The sequence below is a fragment of the Rhinatrema bivittatum genome, chromosome 13, assembly GCF_901001135.1.
Source record: "Rhinatrema bivittatum chromosome 13, aRhiBiv1.1, whole genome shotgun sequence".
Lineage (NCBI taxonomy): Eukaryota > Metazoa > Chordata > Amphibia > Gymnophiona > Rhinatrematidae > Rhinatrema > Rhinatrema bivittatum.
Genome location: NC_042627.1, coordinates 16653597 through 16674564, shown reverse-complemented (window position 1 = coordinate 16674564; position 20968 = coordinate 16653597). Strand labels below are relative to the sequence as shown.

The 20968-nt window shown below is 42.6% G+C and overlaps 1 protein-coding gene and 1 long non-coding RNA gene across 4 annotated transcripts in view; one reads left to right on the top strand and one right to left on the bottom strand.

Moving 5' to 3' along the window:
• Window positions 1–20968, top strand: part of PPCDC (phosphopantothenoylcysteine decarboxylase) — a 352571-nt gene that overhangs the window by 117309 nt on the left and 214294 nt on the right. The gene's annotated exons all lie outside the window — the stretch shown is intronic.
• Window positions 3202–12372, bottom strand: LOC115075512. The gene is made up of 3 exons (XR_003852540.1): window positions 11833–12372; window positions 4919–4981; window positions 3202–3391 (listed from the first exon to the last, which is right to left on the bottom strand). It is a non-coding gene; the product is annotated as an uncharacterized LOC115075512 (long non-coding RNA).

The following is a 20968-nucleotide window of genomic DNA, read 5'->3' as shown; positions in this document are numbered from 1 at the left end:
ATTTGTATTATGGCTTGCTTGCACTATACTGTATGAGACCAGAGTGAGAAGTTTCAAAGTTTGCAATTTTCTCTTTTATATTCCTCACTATGCTACCACATAATCTTACACTTTGATCTTTCTACTTAGAGGTTAGAGAATATAAATGAACACCAGATGGACCACTTCGGTCTTTATCTGCGGTCATTTGCTATGTTACCATGTTACAAAATAACCTAAGGGACAATTCTGCAACTTCATTCAATTACTCTTTCCTTCTAAAAAACTTTGAGGCGAATGTACTGAGATGTGCTGAATTCACGGTTAAGTCACAATTTTACACCCCTGTGTTTGCTTACTGAAAAACAAGTGGCTGCGTTGAAAACTATTTTTTTATTTTTATGAAAATAAAATGTAATACATAGACCACAAGCTCATTTTTGTATTAAAAGGAAAAGATTGAGTAAGCTGTAGTTTATTTATTTATTTATTTGAAGAGTTTTATATACCTTTATTCGGTAAAGCCATCATAACTGTTTACATAGTGAACAAATATATCGAAGGAAATTTTGAAAATATTATAACATAGTGAACATTACAGTAAAACATAGTATAACAATTCTAGGAAGTAATGTAAGGTTGGAAGAGGAGGGAAATGTGTTAGATAGTATATTATAGTTATTAGTTCATTTGAGAGTTGGTATGAGCAGATGACTGGAGGTCCGTGAAGAATTTGCGAAACAGTAAAGTTTTTAGGTCTTTTTTGAAGGTTTTTATGTTGTGTTGAGTTCTCAGGTCTTCAGGTAGAGTGTTCCAAAGATTGAAATCAACCAGTGGAAACATTCATGATGAAGTAGAGGTTTTCTATTGATCCTTTTGACATGATAAAGATTCCCACTATCTGTTTGTTCAGGTGACAGCAGTGCTGGAGCTGTAAAGAAAGAACAAAAAAACAGAGGGGGTCTTTCGGTTAAAAAAAAAAAAAAAGCCCCTGAAACAGAGAGTACCTGGAAATATGGCACCATATTGGGCAGAAATGAGGCTCTTTGTGTAATGCATTCAAGGGAAGTAAAAGATTAATTTACAAATAAATATTTTTTCATTCAAAGAATTTTAGATGCACGTAGAAAAATAAGAAAAATGATTTTTTGGGATAAATTATTATAACCAGTATAGAAAGGGAAAACTGAATAATATCCTATGCTGGTTTTACAAGGGCCTCTGCTCGTTTTAGAAGTTTTTACAATAGTGGTACTTGGCTAGTTTGGGTAAAAGTATTTTGGAGCACATTAGCATTCAGCAGAACTGTATGCTCTGCAGTTTTAAAAGCCACTTCAACCATCTGAATAGGGCAACAGGAAGTGCTCTAAGCAACCACACAAAACCACAAAGTAGCCAGACAAGTGGCAACCTGAGAGAGCTCCGAGAAGCAATCACCAGCTTCTCTCTCCTCCCTGCAGGTAACACTGGGGGTAGGAAATCTGAGCCATCCATGGACTGCCAAGCCATCTCCCTTCAACAGCCCACCAACATCCAGCACCCCCTTCTTATAAATCCCCACCATCTTCTGGATCATGATCTTCTGTCTCCCAGACCCAGAAGTTAGCAGAACAAGAAACACAACCTACTTGCATCCTGGCAAATGACCGTACTCTTTGGCCCTTTGCATGCTGATGAGATCATTTTGGTTATTATTTTTGAGTTTTACAAATTTGTATTTGTAATACAACACGTCCCCCCCCTCCCCCCCATGTTTCCCCCTTTCCATACCCGTATTATTCCCTAGAATATCTCCCTAAAGGGCAGACCTTAAGTTAATTTTCTCGGTTATTTTTGTTACATATATATGATATTTATATACCTAGTTAACTGTTAAACAAGCGTTTGGCTTTTTCCACTTATATTTATTGTAAAGCCTCAGGCTGAATTACTGTTTGCTGTAAACCGAGGTGATGTGCATTACATGCCGTGGTATATAAAAAAAACTATAAATAAATAACATAAATAAATATATTAAATCATACAAGAAATACACTTTAAGAAATATAAATAAAGTTGAAATATAAGAAAAGTAAATGAAGAAACTGAGAAAAAGAAACAATGACTCCAGGTAATAAACCAGTCTACAATATCAGGGACAAGGATCACAATCTAAGGAAATATCTATTTCCCTAAAAATAATACCACAATATAATAAGCTCTCAGATACAGGAGTTTCTAGTCAAGTACAGAATCATTTGGATAATTTCAGAAGTTTGAAAACCAAGTTCTAGACATAGATCAGTGTTTGTATGCTGTAGAAGCCTCTTTATGAAAGAATACAGACCCTAGAGAACCTTTTGGTTTGTGAAAATATCCTATTGCATTGGGAGATTGAAAACTCGGAGAATGTGATTAGGCACCAGATGTTGTACCTTATTAAATATTCCAAAATTGCTTACTGTTTTATAGGAATGTGCAAGGGAGAAAAATTAGTTTTTGCTTTCGGTAGGTTGTTTTCCCCATGGTTTGTGAATTTTGGTTTATGGATTGTTTTATTTGTGTGATTAAAAAAAAAAAACCAAAACCCCCAAAAAACAGCCAAAAATAAAAAAAAAAACTAGGCCTCCATCCCGCCCTCCCAGAAAAATGCCAGGGCCAGGATCCCTCTGGCCACCACTTATCCAGTCTGGTGGGGATCTGCTGGCAAGGCCTAGGCCGAAGCCTCGTATTTGCAAAGGTAGAGATCATGGTTGTTTGCAGCCTTGGCCTATTCAATTCTGAGGCTTCAGCCTAGGCTGGAGTTTGAGCACAGGCCTGATGCCACGATCTGACCTGGAGGCCGGGTCCCAGCGCCTGGGCCTCGGCCCAAACCCAGGCCTGTCGCTGTGACAGGACCTGGAGGCCAGGTCCTTGCGCCAGGGCCTCAGCCCGATGCTGTGACCTGACCCAAAGGCCAGGTCCCAGCGCCAGGGCCTCAGCCAGAACCCAGGCCCAATGTTCCGACCAGACCTGGAGGCCGGACTTTTAATTTAATTAGCTGATTGTGGATATCGATATTGGAGGAAGAGGGAGGAAACAGAAAAATAGGGTAAGACGGGGGAATGAAGTGGTATGGGAGGATGACTGGGCTGTTCTGACTACATTGAAATTAAGCAGTCCATTAATTTGGTATTTGTAACATCTACAAGAAACAACAAATGAATAAAAAGGCTGATTTAATGGAGTTTGCTTTAAACAGTGCTGTCTAAGTATTGCTTCATGGCCAGTGTACATTTTGAATAGTGCACTGTGCACAATCTGTAACGGAGCACTAAAGCCAGAGTTTCAAACTATACTTGCCAGAAGCACAGGGATGCAGAAGAACCAGCCAGTCCCAATGTAGGATCCAGCTGTCGGCGCCATGGAAACTGCTGAGGTTTTCCACTGCTTTCTGCAAAAGGAATGCATAATAAATTGACGATGGAATTATACAGATTAGAATTATCCATGCTGTATTGAATGGGTGGCATTTTTTTTCTTTTAATTTTCAGCAAACAAAATGGCTTTTTTCATTACGAAGGGATTAATTTGCTAATATGCCAGGGCTATTCTTGAGCAAGATTTGAAATGGTTTAGATTGTGAAATGTTGGGGAAGGGGGAAAGGAGAGGTAGAGTAAATTCATTTGCCTTGTTAAAAAAATAAAAAATTGGAGAAATAAATTCATCTGATTGACTGGGGTCAAGTGACTGTTGTGAAAGTGAATCAGACGATGCAGCCGAGCGTCGTGCTATCTGAAATCAGCTCCTATGAAGACTGTAGCTCCAAGTGTGCTTCTGCTTCCTGCCATTACCTTGCCTAATATGCTGCTGTCAGTGCCTCGCTGGACAGTTACATGAACAATGAAATAGTCCTTAATCTTCTATAAGCTTTTGGCAATTCTTCAAACTTTTTGGGGGTTTATTTTTCCAGAATATTATTTTTCTGTTCATACTCAAACAAAAAAAGAACAGCAAGGGGGAGTGAAGGAGAAGGAGACCTGCCGCCCGGACTGCTGAGCGAGACGTTGAGTGATAATTTCAGCCCGTTACTATGGGGGGGGGGGGGGGGGGGGGGGGAATTGGCTGGCTGCGACTCCTGCTGGGCTCTGCCTTGACATCATTTCCTCCCCATAAAAGATTGGTTTTAGCATCGTAGAGCTGCCAGCGCACATCACCAAATCTGTGCGCCAAAGGGGCATCACCCCCTTGGGGCAAATATTTTCTTTTCCTGCTTTGGCCTCCTTGAAATAGGGAAGAGGAGGAAAACGAAGCCTCAGGCCGCCACTCCGATGGATCATCCCCTGCAAAGGATAGAAGGTGCCCCGTCAGGCGCGCTGGTAGTTTGGAGGGTTCAGATTCTTCAGGAGCCTCCTCAAGCCCTGGCTCCAACCAACTGATCAGTCCATTTTGATCCTCTACTAAGGTATTAAAAGATGGGAAAACTGGGACATTTGATCCATCTGGGGTGAAAAACAGTGTGGTTTCTCTACCTACAGATGCAAATACTATTTTGCTAAATACTGTAACTAGTAGAACAAATTTAAGATCTGCTAGAGATTTTATTGGGTAATATGGAGGAAGACGTTGAACCTACTGATGTCACACTTACGGACATGTGGAAAATGATCTTAAAAAAAAAATGGACTGGACCTTAACCCAATCCACTTCTCAATTTATGCAGTTCATGGGGGACTCCAAGAATACGTTTGAGAACCATGAGCTTTGCATGTCAGCTTTAGAATCCACGGTTACAACCCTTGTTTCCCAGGATGGATCTCTTCAGACTTCTAATGCTTCCTTTATAAAGAACAGTATGTTACATTGTAATCAGATGAAGAGGCTTGAAAATAATCAGAGAAGGATGAACTTTGTTTCTGAATTTTCTGGTTATTACAATTATTTAAAAAAAACAAACTACTACTGAGATTTTAAGCTTACCTTTTGATAGAGAAATTGTCCTTTCAAATATATATTCTTTGCCTAATCGTAGGAAGTCTTCAGCTGAGGATGAAGGTGGCTTAGATATTTTATTCAAAAAACACAATTGTGTGCTGCAGTAACACTTAAAGTAGATTATTTGTGAAAACAATAAATAAAAGATTTTAACAAAATAAATATATTCCACCATACAACATCTAGTGTTAAGATAGTTTTAATTCGATCTGTTGAAAACTGTGTTCAAACAAATTTACAAAATAGTTGCCTAAATAGATGTTAAAGAATTCAGTTCCCCAACATGGGACCATGTTTTGTAGAGCGACATCAGGAGGGACAAAGGTTGACTCTAAAAATGTAGAGTATATTCTGAAAACAGAAATATGGAACATCAATGTAATACAAAACCACAAGGCATGCAGCAAGAGGCATAAATAATATTTGTATTTAGTTAAATAACTGTTGAATTATCTGGCTAAATGCCTTTGAATGCTCGCCTCATTTTATTTGGAAAAAGAAAAAAGAAACTTTCCTCCCCACGCCAGTACCAAAACTTTAAAATTAACCTTTAGGCCTTCCTCATAAACTCTCCCCCCTCCCCCCCCCCCACCAAAAAAAGTATCTTACCCCTTCCTTGGGTTGCACAAACTTGCTAAGTAAAATGAGGCAGAAGTGATCGCCAACTTTTCCTGCTCTACCAGGACCCAGTTTCAAAATGGCGCCATCCGGCCCTGAGATTGGCACCATTTTGTTGTACCATATGTACACCCATTGTACAAAATGGTGCCAACTTCAGGACTGGCCGGCAGCATTGTAGAACCAACACCTGGCGACTCAAAACCAGCTGGGTATTGATCCAGCCCCTTTCTATGTGACAAGTTTGCGACAAGCCCAGGAAAGGGGCAGGGTACCTCTAGGGAAGGGATGGGGTGAATTGTAATTGTAATGTTTTAATGGCTCTCATTGAGGGCCAGATTTTCAAAGGATACGCGCGTACCCCCTGAAAACCTACCCGAAGTTCCCCCTGCGTGCGCCGAGCCTATGTTGAGTAGGCTCAGCGGCGCGCGCAAGCCCCGGGACATGCTTAAGTCCTGGGGCTTTCCGGGGGGGGCATGTCAGGGGGCGTGTCACGGCAACGCGTCATTTGGGGGCGGGGCCGTGGGCATGGTTCCAGCCCGGGGCGTTTCGGGGGCGTGGCTGAGGCCTCCAAAACGGCGCCTGGGAATCGCGCGCCGGCGGCCGGCCCAGCGCGGGCAGGCGTAACTTGTGCAACAAAGGTGGGAGGGATTTAGGTAGGGCTGAGGGGGTGGGTTAGGTAGGGGAAGGGAGGGGAAGGTGCAGGGGGGTGGAAGGAAAGTTCCCTCCAAGGCCGCTCCGATTTTGGAGCAGCCTCGGAGGGAACGGAGGCAGGCTGCGCAGCTCGGCATGCGCAGGCTGCCGATTTTGCACAGCCTTGCATGCGCCGATCCCAGATTTTAACAGATACACGCGGCTACGCGCTTATCTATTAAAATCCCGCGTACCCTTTTTGCACCTGGTGCGCGAACAAAAGTACGCGTGTGCGCAAATTTGTAAAATCTACCCCTAAATGTTTTCGAAAATGCAAGTTAACAAAAATACTCTTAGTTTCAGGGCGTGTTGGAAGGAAGGGAGGGAGTTTCAATTTTAAACAAAACCTGGGTATTTTGTTGTGTTTTTCATGTTGGTTAAAAATAAATGGACATCCCTGTCAAAGAGGGAGATAAAAACTTATCTGGGCTTGCCAGCAATGTGGACTGGAAGAGGTGGACAGAATGGATGGGACAATTGTCTTTCTCTGCCATTGACTATATTATCATGTTATATCCATTACTGTACACCTGTGGGGGCATTTAAGCTTAGAATGACTTTTTCTGCATATGAATCAACCCTAGAATACTAATGTTAGTACTCATTTATGAGAGGGAAAGGACTCCAGATTCTTTTTTTCTCTGTTAGCTGTTTCAGAGGCTAAGAACACTAACTTCTTCTCAACAAAAACTGTGAAACGTTTGGTATCTGAAAAGTATGTGTGGTAGTCAAGGCCACGAGCTCAGCTTTGCAAAGCTGATTATTTGATTGGCCCCTATGACACTAGCGTATATCAGTATTCAAGTTATTACTTTGTTTCAATTAAGCTCATGTTTCATGCACGGATGCTGAATTTATTTTGAAATTGTAGCATTTGAGATAGTTGCTGTTTTGCATTTCATATAGATGGGAAGCAAACTGTCGCATCATCTCAGGCTGGGAACTTAAGACTGTTGCAAATTACTTTCTCAAAACCAGACACAATTGTTTCTAAAGGTTCAGGCAATAAATCCGATGACATATCCAGCAGAACTCCTTAGATAGTATTTGCCTGGTCTTAAGCACTGCAAAGAAAATGTACCTTGGGGAATGTACATGGTCATTATAGAGACGTTAAGGGGCTAATATTTAGTAAGCCAGCAAGCAGACAAGTTAGCTATTAGCCGGATAACTTGTTCCAGATATTCAGCAGGATAAACATCCCACCGAATATACTCGCGTAAAGTTATCCGGCTACACGTATCCAGACAACTTAAAAATCTAACCTAGCTATATTTGAACATAACTGGTCAGGTTTTAAAGTTATCTGGACATGTGTAGCCAGATAACTTGCCACTCGAGAGGCGCGAGCACCAGGCATCCTGACAGCCGCGGCACCCATTGAGGTGGGAACCAGCAGGCACCCAGCGCCCACGGGGACGGCAGAAGCCTGAAGAGGGGCAGAGAGTGCCCCAAAGAACAATGGAGTGGCACTGCCTCCTCAGCCGGGAGGCCCGCCCCCCAGTGATATCATCCTAATGCACCGGACCCACCTTTAAGAGAGGCGCGAGCACCAGGCGTCCTGACAGCCACGGCACCCATTGAAGTGGGAACCAGCAGGTGCCCAGCGCCCACGGGGACGGCAGAAGCCTGAAGGGGGCAGAGAGTGCCCCAAAGAACAATGGAGCGGCACTGCCTCCTCGGCTGGGAGGCCCGCCCCCCTGGAGACATCATCCTAAGGCACCGGACACACCTCTAAGAGAGGCGCGAGCACCAGGCATCACGTGCCAAAGGAGCGCAACAAAGGGGCACCCCCCAAACCCAGAAAATCTACTGCTATACTCTTCAAGAAATGGCAAGTGAAAATGCCACCTCATGCTGGCTCAACATCACTAAAACAATAGCAGACACGATAAACCCCATGATAAAGAAAACAATAAAAAACCCAAAACACCAGAATCAATGGTACAACGAAAACATCAGATCAGCCAAACGTGAACTCCGAAAAAAAGAAAAATCCTGGAGGAACAATAAAACTACACGACTGAATGCCTACCGATCACATAGCATATTACAAAAAAATTATCCACAACGCAAAAAGACTTCTACTCAAAAACAAATAAACAAATTCCAATACAACCCAAGAATACTCTTCAATATCGTACATTGCCTAACCAAATCCTCCAATGACCAGACATCACCAAGCTCTCAAGCAACGACTTTGCAGACTTCTTTAACGAAAAAATCAAAAACCTCATAAACAACAACCTCAACAACAACACGCAAGACTCAAAAATAAATCAAATAAATCCCAAGCTTGCACAACTTTGATTCAGCATCATCACTGGAAATCCAAAGTATCATCAAAAAAATGAACCCAGCTAAACACCCTATCGATAGAATACCCATACAGATGATCAAAGCCATCGAACCATCAATAACCAAAACATTAATCGACATCGTGAACCTATCCCTCACAGAAGGAAACTACCCCATCTGCCTAAAATCAGCAATTATCAAACCCATACTGAAAAAGACCAACCTTGATCCAGAAAACCCCCTAAACTACCGACCCATAAGAACATAAGAGCATGCTATACTGGGTCAGACCAAGGGTCCATCAAGCCCAGCATCCTGTCTCCAACAGTGGCCAATACAGGCCATAAGAACCTGGCAAGTACCCAAAAACTAAGTCTATTCCATGTTACCATCACTAATGGCAGAGGCCATTCTCCAATTGAACTTAATAGCAGGTAATGGACTTCTCCTCCAAGAACTTATCCAATCCTTTCTTAAACACAGCTATACTATAACTGCACTAACCATATCCCATATCAAACCTACCATTCATTGCCAGAATTATTGAAAAAATCATCCACTCCCAACTCAGTGACCACTTGGAAAAGAACATCCTCCTACTTCCCACGCAATTCGGCTTCAGGAAACAACTAAACACTGAATCACTACTCTTATCATTAAACGACACCATGCTCAAAGGATTTGACAATGCCACAGCTACCTTCTAGTCCTACTAGATCTACCAGCAGCATTCGACATGGCAAACCATTCAATACTGATTGACTGTCTCTCCGAAATCGGTGTAAAAGAAAAAACCCCACAATGGTTCTCATCCTATCTTGCCCAAAGGACCTACCAGGTGTCAATCAACAACACCCTCTCAAAGAAAATAAAACTTGACACTGGAGTTCCCCAAGGCTCCGCACACTCAGCGACACTCTTCAACATTTATCTTCTCCCGATATGCTACTTCCTCTCAAACCTGAAACTGAATCATTTCATATATGCTGATGACATCCAAATACTTATCCCAATACACAACTCTCTGGAAGACACCTACAAAAAACAGTCAACTACCTCACCAAACTCATGCAACTACTAACCAACATGAGACATCCTAAACATAGATATGACAGAAATAATCATGCTGGATAGAAAGAACAACCCTACGCACATACCACTACTCAACATAATGAATCAACAGTCAACAATCTCCCCTGTCACCCATGCCCACAAGTTAGGAGTCATAATTGACAAGGAACTATCCTTCAAGAACCACATCTTCGCAAAAATCAAAGACGGATATCACAAATTCCTAACACTACGACACCTAAAACCTTTCCTTTCTCCCAACGACTTAAGACCAGTCCTCCAACTACTCATCTTCTCCAACCTGTGTTACTGCAACTCCCTGCTATTCAACTTACCTCTCACCACCATACGACCTCTCCAAATCCTTCAAAATACAGCTGCCAGAATACTCACAGGAACAAAAAAATATGATCACATTACTCCAACTCTCATTTCACTACACTGGATCCCAATAAAATACAGAATAGACTACAAAATACTATCCATAATACACAAAATGATATATGAAAATCAAACAAATTAGCTAAGTGCATCCATAAAACTCCACTCACCAAACGGAAATCTCTATTCAGCTAACAAAGGTCTACTAAAAATTCCACCTGCTCGACACAAACTTACCTCAACTCTGAAGAGAGCCATATCCCTAGGAAGCCCCGAACTATGGAACTCCCTCCCAACTGAACTGAGAACACAACAAAACTTAAAAACCTTCAAAAAAGAACTAAAAACTTGGATGATCACCAAAGCCTACCAAAATACCCTATGACTCTATGCTACAACTTCCCTCCCTATCGGCCCATATAAACATGCAGAACCAATCCAAAGCACGTAATTTAACCTGTACAATTTACAACCATGGGGCCGGATTTTAAAAGCCCTGTGTGCCGGCGCGCCTATTTTGCATAGGCCACCGGCGTGCAAGTCCCGCGGATTCGTAAAAGGGGTGGGAGGGGGCGTGTCCGGGGTTGTGTGTCCGGGGTCAGGGGGCAGTTCGGGGCAGGTCCGGGGGCGTGGTGCCGGCCCGGGGGTGTGGCCAAGGCCTCCGGACCAGCCCCCAGGTCGGGAGATGGCGCCAGCAGCCCGTTGGCGCGCGCAGATTTACATCTGCCTTGGGTAGGTGTAAATCTGCCAACGGTAGGGGGGGGGGTTTAGATAGGGCCGGGGGGTGGGTTAGGTAGGGGAAGGTGAGGGGAGGTGGAAGGAAAGTTCCCTACGAGGCCGCTCCGATTTCAGAGCGGCCTTGGAGGGAACAGGCAGCGCGCGCCGGGCTCGGCGCGCGCAGGTTGCACAAATGTGCACCCCCTTGCACGCGCCAACCCCGGATTTTATAAGATGCGCGTATCTTATAAAATCCAGCATACTTTTGTTCGCGCGCACGCTGTTTTTGAAAATGTACCCCATAATATGTTATAATGAATAAGATAAATATGTTAACAAGCGTATGAATTTTTGAACACTCTGTTAAACATCGAAACTTTGTAAACCGTTGTGATGGCGAAACCGAACGACTGTATATAAAACTTGATAAATACAAATATTTAAAAGCCTATTTTCTTGTTGCTTATATTTTGCAGCCATTAACTTGGATATCTTTTAAAAGTATATAGTTAAGTGCCATATTAGCCGGGCCACACATAGTCAGGTAATTGCTCTGAGACAGTCCTAAAATTATCTGGCTAATTTAGCTAGGTATGCTTGACAATTTGATATGTTAGCCAGATAACGTTACCTTGCCCCAGAACATTTCTTTTTACATCTGGTAAAATTATAGCCAGATAATGAGATATCTGGCTAGAATTTTGCCAGATAAGTAGCTCTAATATTCAAAAAGATGGCATTTAACCAGATAACCTGCCTCGGGCAGGTGTAACTTTTCCAACAAAGGTAGGGAGGGGGGTTTAGATAGGGCTGGGGGGTGGGTTAGGGAGGGGAAGGTGCGGGGGGGGGGGGTGGAGGGAACGGAGGCGGCTTGGCGCACGCAGGCTGCCGATTTTGCGCAGCCTTGCATGCGCCGACCCTGGATTTTAAAAGATACGCACGTATCTATTAAAATCTGGCGTACTTTTGTTTGCGCCGGTCGCACAAACAAAAGTATGTGTGGGCGCAGTTTTTAAAAATCTACCCCTAAGTGAAAAAGTACTTTCTGTGATTTGTTTTAAATTTGCTGGTTCCTTTCATGGAGTAATATCTGAAAGGGTAAATAACTGTCCTTTACTTACCTGTTCCACTCCCCTCATGATTTTATAAACTTCTATAATGTCCCCTCTCAGCTGCTCTCTTTCAAGTCGGACAGCGTTAACCTGTGTAGCTTCTAATAGATTTGAAGGCATAAATAAACATATAAATACAAGTGTGCTAGTTGCTATAGTGTATATGGATTTTCAGAAGACACTTGGCAAAGTCCCTCATGAGAAACTGCTCAAGAAATTAAAAAGTCATGGGATAGGAGACAATGTCCTATCCTGGAATAGTAATTGGTTAAGATAGGCAACAGATGGTAGGACCAAATGGTTAGTTTTCCAAATGGTCAATAATGGAGTACCACAGGGATCTGTAATGGATTTTCCTAAAACTAACACTGTGCAAGTATTTTTAAATGCCAGAGAGTGATGGACAGTGGAGAGGAATTCCACTCAGGAGTGCAAAGGTGATGGGCAATAGCATTTTATCTGCAATTAGTCATATCCATTGTGCATCAGAAAGTTAACAGGTGACTAGAAAAAGAAGAAGAATGCGGAAAGAAAAAGGTAGAGAAGGGATCAAGAATGTCACTTAAATTATGAATCTTCTTAGCTGTATTTCTCAAGCCAGCATGCTTTTATAGAGAAGCTGCAGTATGCCATGCCATGATGTCAATGTAAATGCTGTGGTATCAGACAACTTTGATATCTTAGAAGCCATAACAAGAAATATAGCCAAAGCACTGACGGAGCTTATCACCCAAGGGCACAGTGAAGTTCTCCAAATATAGTCTCATTTATGTGAGAATTTGACAGCAATCTAGCTCATGGCATTTTATAGCAAAATACAGAGAAGTACATCATTTTTTTCCCCAAGAGGCTTACAATGTAAGAGTCTGATTTAAGGTTTTTGTCCCATTCTGTGTCTATAGGAAGGGAAAAGTGAATCAGGCCACAAACACTTACCTAAGGCATAGGAATAGGAGACCCAAGGTTCCCAATCCATTACTCGGACTGTGAGGTCACACTCTCTCCCTTCTCAGCCTCACTTGGCTTTTGATGTTTGCTGCAGATACAGTTGCAACAGACTGGGCCAATTAAGATGTCCTTTAGGATGATCAAGTAAAAAAATGGATTTCTTAGAAAGCAAGAAAGGCATATGATGTAGACTGAAGAACAAGAAATATGCATTGTTGGGTCACTCTACATAAAACTTCTGTTAGAGCCCTCTGTCAGCGGTGTACGAGAGAGGAGGCGAGGGGGCCATACCCCTTTCCCATCAGGCTGTGGGAAGGCATTCACCGTTTTGGGTGTCACCACCAGTAATAGGTGCTCCTGCTGCTCAGGGTGTGCACATACTTGGGAAATCTGACCATGCCCTACTGTTCCCTGAAGGTTGCCTGGGAGAGGCTGTCTTAGGACGTATAGGTCTTCCTTATTTTGCTTTTCCCTGACCACTCCAAAATCATCCCCTCCCCCCCTGCAGGGAAACAGAAGTGGAGGGGCAGAAATAGGAGGTAGGGGCTGAATTAAGAAGCAGAATAGTTCTTCTCTTGCCTATTCAATCTGTTCCGACCTTAGGCCCACCATCTCCCCTCCTTTTCCTTGCATGCTGCCTGGGAAGAGAGGGACTGGAGAAGAAAACAGAGGGCTGTTCTTCTTTGAGTGACATTCTTATACTAGCCCGGTGTGCTCATGCCCAGCAAGAGAGTGCTGGGATCAATGTGGCAAGTAACATGCAGGTGTCAGACTTGGGGATAGAAGGAAGAGTCCTGGGGGTCATCCATTAATGGTTGTCCATTAATGACCATTTGGAAGACTGACCATTCAGCTACCCCGGAGGGGAGAAGATAGAAAGAGAGTGATCCTCTGCTGAGCCCTCCTCTGCCACCTTCCCTGAGTACCTTTCATGCTGCTGTTCACCACCTGTAACTTTCAGAGGCAGAGCTACTTTTCCCCTACCAGCAGCTGGCCAGAAACAGGACCTCACTTACATGAATGGTTCTTGTCATCAAAGTGGCCCTTACTATGAGGCTGCATGGCTCCTGTACATCCATACATCCCCTCTACAAGAGGAGGGTGGGTCATATCATACAACGAGACCACAGTGACAAATTGAACCAGAAACAAATTTGAAACATTCAGATAAATGTGTTTCTGTTTTCTTTTCCTCCAAAGGCCAGAAGTGGAACCCTTCTAAAGTTCCCTTTTACGTTTGCATTATTGTGATTTTCTGTGACTTTAAGTATTGCTACGAGAAGGATGGAGAGGGGGAGAGGGTAGGCAGAAATGGAAGCATTGGCCCCCATCGCCAGAGACCCACAGTGCACCCCTGCCCTCTGACTCTATTTAGTTTACAACATTGCAACCTAAACCATCACTTTTCAAATTGGAACTTGTAAAGCCCGTCCTTTGATTGTGCCTTGAGAATTAGCTTCTTAATGCAATACTCCCAAAATCTTTTTTTTTTTTCATATGGGTCTGTTCCCTAAGCAGGTTTTTGGGTTTGTTTTTGCAAGATTGGACTACAACAGCTTTTTCTGTTGATTCCTATTTCGTATGTTTCTGTGGTGTGTTGTCCCATTGTCTTTGCAAGACAGGAGGCCTTAATATTATGGTGGCTTCTAGAATGCACTGAGTTGGGAGTTTAAAAAACAAAATGGTAGACAATGCCTGGTATTTATGGAGTCTGTTATCTTATATCAGTATATCCCAAACCATGCATATGAACCCAGCAACTAACTTTGAACCGCCTTGTCTTTTCAGTCATCCACCTTATTTTTCTTTAGTGTACTGTGCCAAAATGTGTCTAGCTAAAAAATCCAATTTTTTTAAATAAAGCCTAAGAAGACCAATTTCCCGATCCTGATGGTGACAAAGCTCGACACGGCCGATGTTTCGCTTAACAAAAGCTTCATCAGGGGTCTTTATTAAGGAGAGATCGTTTCATACATAAGTTGGACCAAACCGGCCTCATTTCTACTGCAAAACAAATGTCACAAATAACTAATTAAAGTTATTTTCTTAAAAAATTGAATACTCATCTGCGTAGCTTTCCAACAGCGATACCTTCAGTCGAACCTCAAGGGTCCCGGCATTTTTCAAGTTGAAGAGGAGACCGGAAGGAAGGCGTGGTCAATTTAAATCTCTTGCGTGATGACGGAGCTGAGTTATGTTTGTAACAATTTCAACGTTGGATTCACAAATTAAAAACAATCTCGCCATCTGGTTTAAATACTGAGCATGATTTTAGCATTTTCTTGTGAACTTTGCATCCCCTTTATCATTTTGGTCACTCTTCTCTGAACCTTTTTCAGTGCAACTATATCTTTTTTGACATGGCGTCCAGAATTGCACACAGTACTCAAGGTGCAGTCTCACCATGGAGTGATAGAGAGGTACTAAGACATTCTCCATTCCTTTCTTAATAATTCCTAACATTGTGTTTGCTTTCTTGAGCAGATTTTAAATTGCCCATGCACGTAAAATACAGGGGTTATGTGATTGGCTGGGCCTTGCGCGCGCGCATTTTAGAAGAGGCCCAACCGCACCTGTAACCCCTGTTACATGCACAAGAGCTGGGCCTTGGCAAAGGGGCGGGGAAGGGCGGGGCTGGAGGTGGCCGGGACAGCAGCCATTTGCCGCTGTGCTGGGGGATCGGCGCGCACAACTTATGCCAGCTCAGTAACTGGCATAAGCTCTTAAACAAAAAAAAACAAGGTAGGAACTCTTAAGGGGTTGGGGAGGAGAGGGGAAGAGGGAGGGAGGGAAGGTAGGGCAGTAGGAAAGTTCCCTCCCAGTCTGCTCCTTAATTGGGGGAAGCCCAATCTCGTCACCTGGTGTAAATTGGCAAAATCTACCCCCCCCCCCGTGTGTGTATTATAAAATCCGGTGCGCATGTGCACACGGCCCCCAGATTTTATAACATGCGCACAGCCACGCGCGCATGTTATAAAATACGCATGCCCATGTGCACGCGCTAGGTCCAGTGCGCACATGGACGCGCAAGTGCTTTTCAAAAAATCTACCCCAGTGCCAACAATTTCAGTGTATTGTCCACTATGATGCCTAGGTATTTTTTCCTGGGTGATAACTCCTAATATGGTACCTAACATCGTGTAACTACAGCAAGGGATAATTTTCCCTATGTGTTTCACTTTGCACTTGTGCACATTAAATTTCATCTGCCATTTGGATGCCCAGTCTTCCAGTCTTGTAAGGTCCTCCTGCAATTTATCACAATCTGCTTGTGATTTAACTACTCTGAATAATTCTGTATCATCTGCAAATTTGATCACCTCACTCATTGTTCCCTTTTCCAAATCATTTATAAATATATTTAAAGGCACTGGTCCAAGTACAGATCTCTGAGGCACTCCACTGTTTATCTTTTTTCTCTGAGAAAATTGTCCATTTAATCCTACTCTCTGTTTCCTGTCTTTTAACCAGTTTGCAATCCACAAAAGGAGATTGCCACCTATCCCATGCCTTTTTAGTTTTCTGTGTACTTTTTTTTTTTAACCTATTCCTCCCCCCCTGAAATTAGTGGTCTGGTTTGGTAATGGAAACAGGTTAAAATGTTTCATTATGATATTTTTCAATTGTTTATTACAGATAGTTTCTGTATGAACTTTAGTTTATAATGCAATAGTTTAAAAATAAAGAGCCTGATTAAAAAAATAAAAATAAAAAAGTAACTGGATGAGTCAGTCTTATCTGGCTAAGAGTGCTGCTGAATATCTGACTTCAGACGGCAGGTGCCACTGAACTGAATGAGTGACTTATCGGTTACATTTTTAGCAGCATAACTCAGATACGGGGAATGGATAGATCGGGGAGGAGTCAAATTAGCCGGATAACTTATCCTGCTAACTCTGATATTCAGATATTATGATACAGACCTTCAGATACCTAAAAGATTACAATGATATATGGACTTTTAACTTTTTCCATTGGAAAGAAAACGGTAGAACTAGGGGTCGTGAAATGAAACTCCAGCGACGATGACTCAGAACCAACATCAGGAAATATTTCTTCATGGAGAGGGTGGTGGAGGCCTGGAATGCCCTTCTGGAGGAGGTGGTGAAGAAAACAGTCAAAGAATGCAAAGGGGCATGGGATAAACTTGCTTGTATGGTGGTTACTACCCTTAGCAGAAGGCATGGAGATTACTACCCTTAACTGTAATGCTTTGATGCTTTTTTTTTTTTTTAAATCATTTTTTTATTCAGCAAGACACAACACTGCCATAAACACTATTCAAGGTACAGAATGCACTCCAATATTTGACAAACAGTTGAAGACCATACTCAAATATAAACACAAAAATTGTTATATTCTACATTCATTAGTTAGAAATGTATTATGTCGTAAATCCCCTTATAACCTTGCAGTACCTCTTGTGGCCATGCAGAGTTTTAGTAAATATAAATCAACTGCAACATTGTTTCCCACTTAGACGCAGGGGAAAGGAGGAATTGGATTCAGAAGACAAGCAAGGGCTCCAACTTCCATGATCAGGGATACTGATACGCAGACATAAGGGGAAAAGCACAGGACTGCTTCTACAGCCAAGTCCTAAAGGAAACGAAGAAAGCGTGATTGGAGTTAACTTGCTGGTGTTGCGATTACTACCCTTACTCAAGAAGCCTGGATCCTTCTGATGCAACGCCAACATGTAGAGTCTGCTTCAATAGCAGGGGAAAAGGGGAATTGGATTTTAGTCAGCAACCAACGGGGGCCCCAACTTTTACGGTGTGGGAAACTGATAAGCATGGGAGTAACCTGAACAGAGCAGCAGTTACTACCCTTAACAGGAGACGTGGATTACTCCCCTTAACAAATAAGCCTTGATGCTTTTGATGCAACTGCGACATCGCTCTCTGCTTCAAAAGAGGTGGGGGGGGGGGGGGGGGAAGAGAAATTTGGATTCAGGGACAACCACCACCACGAGCCATGACTTTTTTTCAGTCTGGGGGACTCTGTGCAGACATTAAGAAAATCCACAAACCACAGGACTGCTTCTACGGCCAAGTCCTTAAGCAAAGCACGTCAAGCAGCACTGACTGATCCATGGGGGAAACTGCATGGCAGTTCCATATTAGGTGCTACTACCCAAGAAAGAGATCTAGGCGTCATAGTGGATAACACATTGAAATCGTCAGTTCAGTGTACTGCGGCAGTCAAAAAAGCAAACAGAATGTTGGGAATTATTAGAAAGGGAATGGTGACTAAAACGGAAAATGTCATAATGCCTCTGTATCGCTCCATGGTGAAACCGCACCTTGAATACTGTGTACAATTCTGGTCGCCGCATCTCAGAAAAGATATAATTGCGATGGAGAAGGTACAGAGAAGGGCGACCAAAATGATAAAGGGAATGGAATAGCTCCCCTATGAGGAAAGACTAAAGAGGTTAGGACTTTTCAGCTTGGAGAAGAGATGGCTGAGGGGGGATATGATAGAGGTGTTTAAAATCATGAGAGGTCTAGAACGGGTAGATGTGAATCGGTTTTTTACTCTTTCGGATAATAGAAAGACTAGGAGGCACTCCATGAAGTTAGCATGTGGCACATTTAAAACTAATCGGAGAAAGTTCTTTTTTACTCAACGTACAATTAAGCTCTGGAATTTGTTGCCAGAGGATGTGATTAGTGCAGTTAGTATAGCTGTGTTTAACAAAGGATTGGATAAGTTCTTGGAGGAAAAGTCCATTACCTGCTATTAATGAAGTTGACTTAGAAAATAGTCACTGCTATTACTAGCAACGGTAACATGGAATAGACTTAGTTTTTGGGTACTTGCCAGGTTCTTATGGCCTGGATTGGCCACTGTTGGAAACAGGATGCTGGGCTTGATGGACCCTTGGTCTGACCCAGTATGGCATGTTCTTATGATGCTACCATGGGCAGCTTGCTGGGCAGGCTGGATGGACCATTGTTCCTTTTCTGCCGTCATTTCTCTGTTTCAGAGTAACTCCAATATTCAGATTGGGTGACAGGGCTGCCCTAAAGTTAGCCAAAAAACGTATCCATTGAACTTGAAGATAGCCGGGTAACTTGCCCAGGCACACAGTGGCTCAATATGGACACCATGAAGTCTAAAATGACGTACATTATTGAACAATGCATCTGATTTTATCTGCATTCTTTAGAGATATTTCCTTGGGCATAGATTCAGGGGAGGGAACAATATGCAAAGTCTGGGATTTTCAAAACTACCTGTATTGTTCTATCTGGAAAAAAAAAATTATAGAAAAAACAGGTGCAGCTCTTCATGAGTATTTTCCTCAGGGCAATAATCAAAGCAAAACTACGGGTGTAGTTTTGCTTTGATTATTGGTGGAAACCTGGCAAGTATAAAGTACCCTCGGAGTTTGCACTAATGTGGGAAGTTTGATTATTGCTTTCATCATGCCAACAGTGCCCGGGCTATTCTGTGATGGAGTGTGTACTGCACCCACCTTTGACTACTGAACAAGCATAGCTGTATACACACGCTGTAAGTGCACACATGCATGCACACAAACACTTTTACCTCTGGGATAGGGTGACGTATAATCTCTGATCCCAGCACTAAGTTCAGATTTTCTCTTTCTTACTATGATTACTATGTCCTAGCTAGAGAATAAGGTTCATTTCAGATTTCTTCATCGGCAGAGGGACCCGGGACAGAAAGTGGTCGGGTGATGATTCTCTTGGTGCAGATCCCAAATTCTCTAGCCAAGGACTGCTCAGGCACATGTATGGAAGTTTGAGTGGCTGTGACAGTCCCGGCTCTTTATTATTTTGCGACTGGCCTCTGTGCACTGCTCCTCTTACATCAGGGAGATCCCACAGGCAGCACAGTGTGTCCTTGAGCTATTCTGCAGAATAATCTGTTTCTTGTACATGGTTTGCTGGCAAAATTAGAGTGGGCCAAAGAGTCATTTTAATGCCTTGGCAAAACTTTTATGGCTTCAGTCCGTTTACTGACTGGAGGAGAGATGCAGCAATGATGGGAGAGAAGGTGTTAAGGGAACCTATCACTATTATTGTGGAAAATGGTGTGCATCTGGCAGGCATGGTAATAGCAAGGCCTATTCTGAACATCGCCTTATCACCGTGTACCTCAATTTACACAGTTGTAATTGGCTAATAATAGTAATAACATGGTTTTGATTTATTGTCCCCACTTGGAAACTTATTTTCAGTCTAGGAATAAGAAATGCAGTGATAGACCATTTACCCCAGAGCTGGCTGCAGTGATGTTTCTGACGCAATCTGCTGCAATCCTTTTTCAAAAAAGGATGCTATAAATCCAAATGGTGGTTGTTATGAAAATGCTACAGCTTTGACCCTGGTATTTTCATAATCTTAGAGCAATGCTGTGCATTTGCCACAAAGACAGCGCTGTATTTGCTCTCTGATAATAAGGACATAACAGATTGTACAATATTTCCATAGTTACATCATGTATTTGGCTCCCTATGGCATGGGGTGATACTGCTAGGGCTGCAACAAACTGGCTACTCAACTAAACAGCTTTGCTGGAGTTAACTGTAATAATTTAGCTTCCAGAATCTTTATTAGCACATTTTTAATACAAACATTGATTTAAAAAACCAACAACCCAACAACGGCCATTGTTTCAGAGAGCAAACACTTTGCTGCCTCAGGGGTTCTAACAAACAATGCACAGTACAGGTAACAATCAAAGTCCAGCAACATAGTCCAAAAACACCACACTTCACTTTTGTAGAGCTGGAGAGAAACCTCTCCCAGGCAAACAGCTTTCACTAAGCAGACAGTTGTTAAAATCTACTTTTGTATGAATTTTTTATTTTATTTTACAAATATTTGGGGGTTGGGAGGGGATGGGGAGAGCTAAATGGTTATAATGAATGCCAGTATGATTTCCCCTTTTTTGTATGCAGATAAATAAAAACAAGTAATGACTGAAGAGCCTTTTGACCACCTTTGTAGGGTATTTGATATTTTAGAACCCCTGAGTTTGATACTGTAGATATCTCCAGTTTTGGAGGGTTCTTTTGCTTCTGTTTTTGGCTTTCATTGCCATAATTATGCCATGGATTAGACATGTTCTAGTCTGTGTGCCCAGGGCGGTGATATTGATTGGGCACACTTTGGTACTGCAATATTCTGATAGTGATAGCATCTGAACCCACTTTGGGGCT